Here is a 10,697-nt window from a genome sequence, read left to right on the forward strand (position 1 = left end):
TGAAATTCTGCCCTGAGAGTCCACGTGGGTGGATGTGAGAGAGCGTAGAGAGTGGCTGAGTCCCCTCCCTCCCTCCTTCCATTGGGAGTGGCCCCCTGTGACTTCCAGGGACAGTGACACTGAGGGCACAGTGTCCCCTTGGCTCTCACCAGCCAGTGGACTTCTGCTCCTTTGCATCCCGGGGTGTTTTCTGGAGAAGGCTCTCTGGGGCTCCCCCCCCGCAGGGCAGAGTGCTGGGCTCATTCGCATAGGTCAAAGTTCAGGGGCAGGAAGGGATGGGGGGGCTGCAGGAGCTAATGGGGGGCCCCCAGTTCTCTGAGGTAGGTCTGAAAAATTTGCTACTGCAAGTTAGGGCTTGAAGTGAGTGCTAAAGATGAGATGAATCCTTGGTGGGGACGTGGAAGACAGAACAACGTCTACCCAGAGACGTCCCCGTCCTGAGTCTCCAGAGCCTGGGACCCATACTTAGCACGGCAAGAGGGACTTTACAGAGGTGGTTAAATTAAGGACCTTGAGGTGGGGAGATTATCCTGGATTATCAGACGGGTCCTTTCAAGAGGGAGGCAGGAGGGTCCGAAAAGGACAGAAATGGTATGAAAGTTTGTGTCTCCCCCAAATCCACATGTCAAAGCCCTCTCGTGGCTGTATTTGGGGCTGGGGCCTCCAAGGAAGTAATTAAGGTCATAGGGGTGGGGCCCCGATCCCAAGGGATTAGTGTCTTTATTAAGAAGAAACACTAGAGAGGCTGTTTTTTCTCTCTCCACCCCTCCTTCTTCCCTCTTTCTCTCCCTGTCTCCACTGGCTGTGTGCACACCGAGGAAAGGCCCCAAGAAGACACAGTGAGAAAGTGGCTGGCTACAAACCAGAAGAAGGCTTTTACATTCAGGAACTGAATGGGCCAGATCCGCCCTTGATCTTTGGACTTCCCAGCCTCCAGATCTGTGAGAAATAAAATTCTGTCTTTTAAGCCGTCCAGCCAATGATATTTCGTGTGGCAGCCTGAGGACAGGGTTGGGGGCGGGCAGGGCTGGGTGCAGAGATGGAAAAGGGCCCATGACCCACGAACCAAGGGGTGCAGGCAGCTTCTAGGAGCTGGGAAAAGTAAGCCGTTGGATTCTTCCCTAGAGCCTCCAGAAATCGGCTCTGCTGACACCTTGATTTTTAAGACCTCCGGCCTCCAGAACTGGAAGATCATACATCTGGGTTGTTTTTAGCCATTTCGTGGCAGTTTGGTACGAGCAGCCGCAGGAAGATAACACAGGGGCCACGAGGTCTGGCCTGCCCTGTCTGACCTTCCTTCCCCTTCCCCGGGGAACAGCCCCTGGCCCTTCCTCTGGGAACCTCCCGCCCCGTTCTCAGGCCCTCCCTGTGTGGGGTGGAGCAGGTGACCAGGACACGGAACAGCACGTCTCCCTGGCCACGGGGCGGGGGGGCCTGGGGTTCTGGGGCTCTTCCCGAAACCTCCGGGGGAGAGGAGGCCCCTCTTTCCACCGAGGCAGCTGAGGACGGACGTAAGCCTGAAGCACTCGCTGGCCATCTGGCCACGTCAGGGGTGGAGGCCACGCCGGAAATCAGGAACGCAGAACCGAGGGAGGCCGAGGGTGCCTCCCGACCCCCCCAGTCGAGCCCCGAGCAACTTGAGCTTTCCGACGCAGGAACCTTTAGATCCCCTGTGTCGCTTGACCAGGTTTGAGGTGGCATTCCGTCACTTGCAACCTGGAGTCCTATACTAATGTCACTCGCTCTCGGCCGCCCGCGATGAGCTCCATTTTCTCAGGTGGGAAAGAAAGGGCTGGAATTGGGGCGCGCGGCGTGGGAATCATTCCCACCCGGGCCGGTCTTCTCTCCAGAGCGGCCACTGTTAGTGTTTGTTGGGGGCAATTATGAGTCACCGCACTGCTTCTGGAACAGTTTTTTTTTTTTTGGCAGGGGGGAGCTTCCACGAAAACCCGAGTCCTGCCTGTTTGTGCGTCTTCTACCCATCGTGGTATTTATCGTACGGAAGAAAACGGAGCCCTACCTCCCCCCAGGCAAGCACCTGCTTCGGTCCTGGACACGCTCTTTTCCAGTGTTTTATTCCACGATGGTCTGGAACAGGGTACGTGGGACGTGGGAAAGAAGGCGCACGTGGCTGTCTAGAGAAATCTCGCGGGTGCACGTGTGGTAACGGGCAGGGTAAATGCGCACAGAGGCCAACGTGGTCATTATGGGAGGCGGCACAGAAGCGGGGTGGGCAGGGCCCCCTGCGCCCTCTGGCAGGCTGGGCGTCCACCGAGGTCTTGTGGCTTCTGTGTTCACAGCCTGGGGGACAGACGAGCCACCGCTTTTGCTCTGGGGTCTGGGTGTGATGCCAACGTGATAAGGAGTATGATTTCGTATCTTCCATTTGCCCCTCGGATCCTGACGCCGCCTTCCCCTGCTTCCTGCCTCGAGGGTGCCCTGTGCGGACAAGGGGCTCCTGTGCCCTCCACCTTCTGGCTGGGAAGCCCTACGGCGGGCTAGAGAGAGGGAGGAGGCTGAGGGCAAGGTGTCCATTCTCCTGGCTCCTTCCGTTCGATGCCTGTGTTCATTTCTGCCACAACGAAGTACCATGGACAGGGCGATGGTGGGGGGAGGCGGGGCGCGTAAACCGCAGAAGTTCCTTCAGGAGGTCACTAAGTCTCAAATCAAGGTGTCAGGCAGGGCCCTGGCCTCCTTGGAGGCTCCGGGAACATCCTTCCTGGCCTCTCCAGGCTGCGGGTGGCTCCGGGCGATCCTTGGCTAGTGACAACAGCATGACATTCTCTGCCTCCTTGTCACATGGCCTTCTCTGCGTCTCTCTGTCTCCTCCCTTCTCATAAGGTCACCAGTCAGATTTCAGACCCACCCCAAATCCAGGATGATCTCGTCATCTCAGGATCCTTAAATAATTATATCCGAGAGGACCCTATTACCAAATGAGGTCCCAGACAGACATGAATTTTGGAGGACACTATTCAGCCCACCGCAAAGCCCTCATGGACTGGCTGGGTCTTTCTGACCAAAGGTCCGACAAGGGTCCTGTCTGCATGACTCTTTTATTCTGGGCCTCGGGCCTTTGGTGCCTCTGGTGGTAAGGCTCTGATGGCACCAGCCCTGGGACCCTACATTCTCCTTTCCCCTCTCGGTTCCCCTACACCCCACCTCGTGAACGAACGCTCCTTGAATGACCTGAAAGAACCATCCGTTTCCTGTTGGGGTGTTGATGGACATACTCTCCAGCACGGGGCACTCAGTCCATCTGCTTCCATTCTCGAAATTAGTATCACTCCCTCCTGGATGAAGAGACAGGCTCAGCAAGGCTGAGCTCCCCGCCCGAAGCCGTACAGCTGAGATGTACCACGGGTAATGCCCTCCTTCTCTCAGGATGCCGGGCAAAGCCAGTTCTGCCTCCGAGAGGCATCCTTTGGGGTGTGGCGAGGTGGGGACAGTGGGGCCTGACTCCGGACTCGTGTCGCTGCAGGTGAGTGGAAACCCAGCTCCAACTGGCTCCAAGCAAAAGAGAGAATTTGTTGGCTCCTGTGCCTGAAAAATCTGGGGGTGGGGTGGGGAGTGGGCTCGCTCGAGGCACCTCCGGCTTCAGGTGTGCAAATGATGGCGAAGAAGGCACGTGTCCCCCCTGTCGGCTCTGTGTCTCTGTGCCAGCTCCATTCTTGGGTGGCTGTGCCTGGGAGGGGTGGGGGCAAGATGGGTCCTGACTTCCCAGCTTCAGGTTCCCAGCGGGAAGGGAGCTTGTCTCTCCACGGCCTGCAGAAGTCCCAGGGAAGACGCTGGTGTCAGGCAGGTGGCTCCCCAAGGGGAAATCAGGGTGCCGCTGGAAGCTCCTGGAAAGGTCAGGTGCTTGGTGGGGAAGGTGGGCGGAGGTCTTATCGGTCACCTGAGGCAGTGGAGGAAGGAAGGGCCGGGCAGATGTGGGACCGGGGCTTCTCCCACCTTCCACCTTAGCAGAGGGATCCTCCCGAGCCAGGTATTGGGAAGCAGGAGGTGGGCGGTGTGTCGGGGGAGGGGGATGAAGGCACTTGTGTGCAGAAGGCCACCCCACCTGGTCCCAGGACATCAACATCATAAACCCTCCCTAGGGATGGGAGTCTTCAGGAGCTGATGTCCCCAGCTGCTCTCCAGGAAGGTAGCGAACCAGCAGGATGGAGTCCCATCTGCCACCTCCTCGCTGTGTGACCTTGGGCCAGCACCATCGTCCTCTGGGCCTCAGTTTCCCTGCTGTTAAACGGGGGCCTGCTCCCCATTGCCGAGAGATCAGAGGGAGGACCAACAGGCATCTGACAAGTGCCCTGTGCGGACCTAGGAACCCGGCTCTGGTCTCGTCTTCACAGTGTCTCCTGTCTTTCCAGGTGTCCTTGGTGTCCTGTCTGGTCGTCCGGTGGCCAGGCAGCTTGGAGGCCATAGAGGCTGGCTGCGTGTCGCCTGCTGACTTCCCACCCTCTGCGTCTTCGGTAACTGCTTGTGGGAGGCTGAGGTGTGAGTCACGAGAGGTGCCGGGTGAGGCCGCGGGGCCCGGGGGGCCCCCGAGCTGAGTACCAGCTCTCATGCCAACTTGGTGCCAGGCCAGCGTGGGCCACCGAGCAGGAAGAATCAGAGCATCTCTGTCTGCACCCAGGCCCTGCCTCCTCCCAGCCGGAGTCCCACTTGGGGCAAGCCTGTCCCCTCGGCGCCTCAGTCTCCGCCCCCACCAACGTTGGGGCAGGGCCACAAGAGCGTGGGGAGGTGGAGCAGGCCGGCGCCTTGCACGGGGCCCGCTCACTAGGTAGGAGGCTCGGCGGCTGGTTTATCGAACGGCCCAGTGTGGTTTGACTCGGCTCCAGTCCCTCGGTCCCCGGCTGCACTCTGTCAAATCGTCCCTTCCTCGACTTCCAGTTTCCTTCACTTTCGGTTTTCACTGAAAGTGTTCGGACTCTCTGCCCTGTCCCTTCTCGCTCCCCTCTGCTCTCTGTCTTTGCTCCTCCTGTGGGTTAGGTAGGGGTTGAGGGGAGCAAGATTCAGGGTGTATGGTCTCCCTTGCCCTGGTCCTTGGCTGTCCTCTCTCTGGAGCCTCTGGGTGAGCCGTTATCCAACCCCCCCCCCATCCTTGCCCTCAGCTCCTGTCCCTGGTGAGATGCACCCTTGATCTGCGGCCCCTCCCTGGATGCAGGTTCACAAGGGCGACCTCACCTCCTCCATCATTTGTTTGACCCCCGTGGGGCCCATTGCCGCTCCCACCTCTCTTTGACTCTTCCTCTTCTGAGAGGTCCGTTTTGAAGTATCTGCCTCTTGGTTCTGTGTAAATCTTCTTCGGCTTGCCCCCTGGCCCCCTGGGATTCTCCAGCCCATACTAGGGGGTGAAACAAAGATGTTACTGACCAAGCAGGAGCCAGGTTTTCTGCTCCAGAGACTCAGTCCAGCTGGGCCTGGCGGAGAGCAGATGGAGGTAGCACAGGGCCGCCTCGTACAGGTGTTAAGGCTGTGTACTGCACAAGGGTGCTTCAACCGTGAGGACACTGTTGTCAGTGCACATCCAAACTGACCTATGTGAGGCGTGTGGGTAAGTGTCAGGATGCAGGCCTGTGTCTCTGGGTGGCTGAGGCAAGCCTCCTTTATGTGAACCCCACACTGGCCTGGACACGCTCAGGGCGGCACCTGTATACTTCCGCACACGCACGGATGTGTGCAGCTATGCCCAACCCCCGCTGAGCTCAGAGGATGCCTTGAGGTGCCTCCACCTACTTGCTACTCTCGCACCCAGTCCTCACGCTCACCGGGCTCCTCGGGGGCGGTCCTGAGGCAGGGTTCAAGGAGTAAGTAGAGGCCAAATAAGCGAATGGATGAAAGAAGGGGCACAGAGGGCAAATGGCATAGAAAGGAGTAGGCACGCAGCTGAGCATCTGACCGCGTGCCTTTGCTTCCTGGGTTGAGCAGTGTTCTGGACCCCGGCCAGCTTCAGGGTCTGTGCTGCAGGGAGGGCCGGCCTTTCTCTCCGCTTAAACCCCCAAGTGGCTCGGGGTCTGGGTCTGCAGTGTCTCCCAGACCAGTGTCTTCCGGCCCTTGGGACCAGTAGTGGAGCACTGCCCTTGGAGTCCAAAGTGAGAGCCCCCACGGGCCACCTGGGTGTCCCCTGCCCCGGCAGCAGCTGCCAGCCACGGAGAAAGGGGAGTGCCAAGGAGAGGGCGGATGCTTTCCCAGGGCCCCTGTGTGCCCCTCCAGAAACGCCTGGCCTCCTTCCTCCTGCCCCTGGCAGCAGGGGCTCCCCGGGGCGCCCTGGGTATGGGCCTGGGGGCAGGGAGCCGGGTGAGCTCCGTGCTTGCCAGCCCACGGGGAGTCTGTCTGCCCCTCCCTGGGCTCAGGTGAGAGACTAGAACACAAAGCTATTTTTATTTATGATAGTGTCAGTGGGCTGGCCTCCGTCTAGACAGCGGGTGTTATCATTCGGGGCCATCCTGGAATGCGCAGCCTCATTTATTGAGAACAGAAGACCGTGTGCAGATTAAGCGGCTCATAAAAATAAGCTGGGAACTGATACCGGGCCGGGCAAAGCCAAGGTAACCGGCGAGGTCAGCCGTGCACGTTGCTTTTGGACACCGGGATGTTTTCAGAGAAAACGAGGATCGATGTGGCCGCGAGGGTGGGCGTGGCCTGAGCCTGCCAGTTCCCCTCTGGATGACGCATTTAGCTGCCTCAGGGCCTCAGCGTGCTCATCTGTAAAACGGGCACGAAGACAGACCGTCTGTCTCAGGATGACGACTACGTGGCCAAGGGGGAGAAAGAGTTTGGGAAGGTGCGGGCGCACAGCGAAAGCTCCTCGATATTACTGCCTCTGCTATCATTCTGCCCCTTCGACCTTTGGAGCGTGGCCACGAGGTTTACCGGAAGGCCCCCATCCCTGCTGGCATCACGGGGATCCATTTCTAAGCTCCAGACAGAAATGTCGGATCCTGGAAGAGGGAAGGAGGAAAAGGCAGCAAGAGTGGCCTTGACCCAGCCCTTCCGAAGGGCCAAGGCAGCTGCTGTTGAGACTTCTACGTGGGCACACTGGGACAGAGCTGGAGGGCCCAGACCTGGGCAGGAGAGAGCTCCAGTGGGGGTGGCAGAGGCAGGGACCCGGCTCCACCCCAGCGGACGGTCCCAGCACCCCTCTGAGCCTTGGTTTCTGCTTCTGAGAAATGGGGAGGCTGGGGGGTCCCTTGCAGGCTTGCCTGGGACGGAGCGCGCCCAGCGCTCAGGGCGCTGTGTGGACGCCTGGCTTCTGTGAACCAGGCACTGACAGAGCCCACGGCAGAGCAGGCCCCGCGGCCCTTTGGGTTGGGGCTTTAGGAAGGAACAGAGCCTCTCCTGGTATCTGATGCCGTCCTGCTGTCCTGCCGTCCTGCCTTCCCGCTCCCACCCCGACACTAAAGGTACACATGTGTTCTGCGTTGCCCTGATATCGCCCTGGCCTGGGGCCTCTGTGGTCAGAGGCCTTGTGCTCTTCCTTCAGCTTCCGTGGTTTCTCCGGCTCACCCTTTGCACCCGGGGCGCCGCCCCACCTCCGCGAGGTCTCCATCCCAGCCTCTGCTTTGGAAGACGCCTGCCCTCTCCTTCCTGTGATAGGAGAAGCTCTGGGTGGGGTCCACCCTGTCCCCAGGGGCCACACCCAGCACCCCCTGAACGAATGAGAACCCAGCTCTGCAGGGAAGCGGGCTGTCCTCAGCCACCCGACGAGGGAGACTGCGGGGGGGTCGAGAGAGAGTGTGTGTGTGTGTGTGTGGCCTGTCTGAGCAACCGAGGTCACGGTGGACCCGCCAGACAGCGCCGTCCAGGGGATAGCATGCATCAGCGTGTGCAAAGTGAGTGCTTTTGCCGGCACACGCGAGTTCTCAGGCCCATGGCGTTGGGTGGAGGCGGACGGTAGGCTCGTGCCTACTTTAGGGGGTGGCTGTGAGGCTCACAGAGGTGGTTTCGTTTTCCCAGGACCACCCAGGAGTCTCTGAGCTGCAGGTAGAGCCCAGATCTTTTCCCCTGCGTCTTTTTTGGAAACTACTACCCCCGGGAAGGAGAGAGCCCAGCGGGAGCTCCTGCCCAGGAACGACTTAGGAAGAAGGCAGCCTCGATATACCCAGGTGTGCTGGGGTTTGCCGTCCACTGCCCCCCAGGCCCCGAGGCACGGCGACAGCGTCCCTGGGCTGACCCGCTGACACTGTGAGTGCCAGAGGGACCCGTCACCAGGCACAGAAGAAGCCTGGAAGCGCACAAACCGCACCCCCCCTCCTTTCCCAGGATGCTCTGCAATGCGTGGGCTCAGAGTAGCCACCGAGACTGCTCCGAGGGAAAGAGGACCCCAGAGGGCAGGGCTCAGGGAGCCACACGGACAGGCTCAGGCTCTTCCCCAGGAGTGTGGACTGACTGCGGCTGGATTTCAAGACAGGAGTGCCCAGGGCGGTTCGGTCAGAGCCACAGCCTAGACCAGGAGCTGCCTAGAGATGGGAGGATTTCTGGACGTAAGCAGAATAAATGACCCGGGTCCCCGAAGTTCTGGGTTTAAGCCTCCTTCATGGGGCCGCCCGGGGGAGGCGCACAGGCTGTGAGCTCAGACAGCATTCTTACTATTATCTCCAACCCTTAAATGGCACTCCCTGTGTGGCAGATACTTCCTAGCAAGAGCCACTCCACGAGCAGGTCCTGTCACCACCCCCGTTTCACAGAGGAACCTGCACAAATGGGCTCGATCCCCACCCCCGCCGAAAACTCCTATTTATTTTTCAAAACCCTGGTAGGGCATCCCTGCGCTGATCTCCTGGTGGGGGCCATCCTTCCCCCCAACCCCCCCCTGGAGCCCCGTTTCCCACACCTGCCGGTCTGCGCCCATCCACTGGGCTCCTTGCTCAGAAGCCTGCTTTCCGGAGTCTGAATCCCCATCCGGCACAGACAGGGGGTCAAGACGTGTTTGCCAAACGGGACAGCAGAGGCTGTGGCCCCTTTTCTCGTTACTCCCACAGGACCTCCTGGAGGAAAATGTTGCTTATCTCCCCCGCAGGTGGCCAGGAAACCTGTCCTTTAAAGGTGACTCTGGGCAGGTCTGCTGGCCCAGCCCACCCTCCAGTTCATCTTTCCTGGAAACTGGGGGTGGGCGATGCCTACAGAGGGGACCCCCCCCCAAGCTTCCAGGGACGGCGGCAGGAGGCATGAGGAGAAGCATGGGACCAGAGGGAGGGGTGTCCCCGGGGGGGGCACAGGCATATCCAAGATGCTTATCTTTCCCCCTCTCTCGTCAACGGCTATTACAACGCCTTGGGCCTGTGTGGGCTTTGCAACTTTTCGAGGCGTTGCCCCGAACCCAGTTCTCCTTGACCCTTTGCAACACCGTGAGCTGGGCTGGAGTGGTTCTTCCCACTTTGCAGAAGAGGAAATGGAGACCCCCCAAAGGTGATGCCCAGCCTCACAGGATCAGCGACTGGTATTCTGAAGTCCCCTGGCCTGTAGATCTCTGTAGGCCTCACCCTGCAGCGGGCCAGCCTGGAAACTTCCTAAATTCCGCCACCGTGTCCGGTTTGCGGGTGAGGGCCCCCTGCTTATGATCCTCTCTCTTTCGGGTTTCCTGGAGGACTCCGAATGAGGGGGGGGGCAAGGGCTGGGGGTGGGTGGCAGGAAGTCGGACTCCTTAGGGCTGCCGGGAAAGGCGCCCCAGGGGGCAGGGTCCCAGGGCCGGCATGCTGTTCCTTCTGTCCTGCAGCCACCAGGCCCGGCTCCTCCCAGCGTGGCCCTCAGAGGCGGCTCCTTCCAGGGAGAGCCAGACTCCAGCCTGCTAGCAGAGGATGTTTTCCTGCGCAGTGGACAAAACATTTCTGGCACTTTCAGGAGGGGACTGAACAGTCTGTCCACTTTGGCTGCGTTCGGGGTTCCTGGACGGGCGCAAGTGTGCTTTCACAGGCAACAAGATTAATCACACAGCAACCTCCCTCCCTCCTGGCTCCTCACCTGCCCCGCCCCGTCCCCTGTCACCCGCGCTGTTCCGGAGCAAACTTCTGAGAAGTCATTCCAAGTGGCCTCAGGAAGTGAACACTCGAGTCACGCGCCTCCCGCCACAGGCCTCCTCGGTGAGGGGGAGGGGCTGGGAAACACCCCCGACCCCGAGTCCCGTGAACCCCAGCCGTCTCACGTGGGGCACGTCCCATCCCAACTGACTGCTTTGGCCTCTGACCTGACGCAGTGGCCTGGATCCGACGGCCGTTCCTCCTGGTGCCTCTCTGTGGAAGTTCATCAGAATTTCCAGAGGTTTGGGAAGCTTCCAGAACCCCCTGGATGAGATGTGGTCCCAGCCCTGGTTCCCTGTGTCCTTCCATGCTCGATTTAGAAAGGTCTCTGAGGCACCTGGGTGGCTCAGTTGGTTAAGCGATCACCTTCGGCTTAGGTCACGATCAGGTTCGTGAGTTCGAGCCCCACGTGAGGCTCTGTGCTGACAGCTCGGAGCCTGGAACCCGCTTCAGATTCTGTGTCGCTGTCTCTGCCCCTCCCCCACTCACGTGTTTTCTCTCTCTCTCAAATATAAATAAACATTAAAAAAAAATTTTTTTTTAAAGGCTGGTCTCAAGTGGCCAAAGTGAAATCAGTGGGTAGGGCCAGGATAGAAGATCAGGAGAGAAAGGGAGAGGTCTGTGTCCAGAACTTCCGGGCCACGCCCAGGGCTGGGTGGGGGGTGTGGTGGGGGGGACAAC

This window comes from Panthera uncia (assembly GCF_023721935.1).
Source record: "Panthera uncia isolate 11264 chromosome C1 unlocalized genomic scaffold, Puncia_PCG_1.0 HiC_scaffold_4, whole genome shotgun sequence".
Taxonomy (NCBI): domain Eukaryota; kingdom Metazoa; phylum Chordata; class Mammalia; order Carnivora; family Felidae; genus Panthera; species Panthera uncia.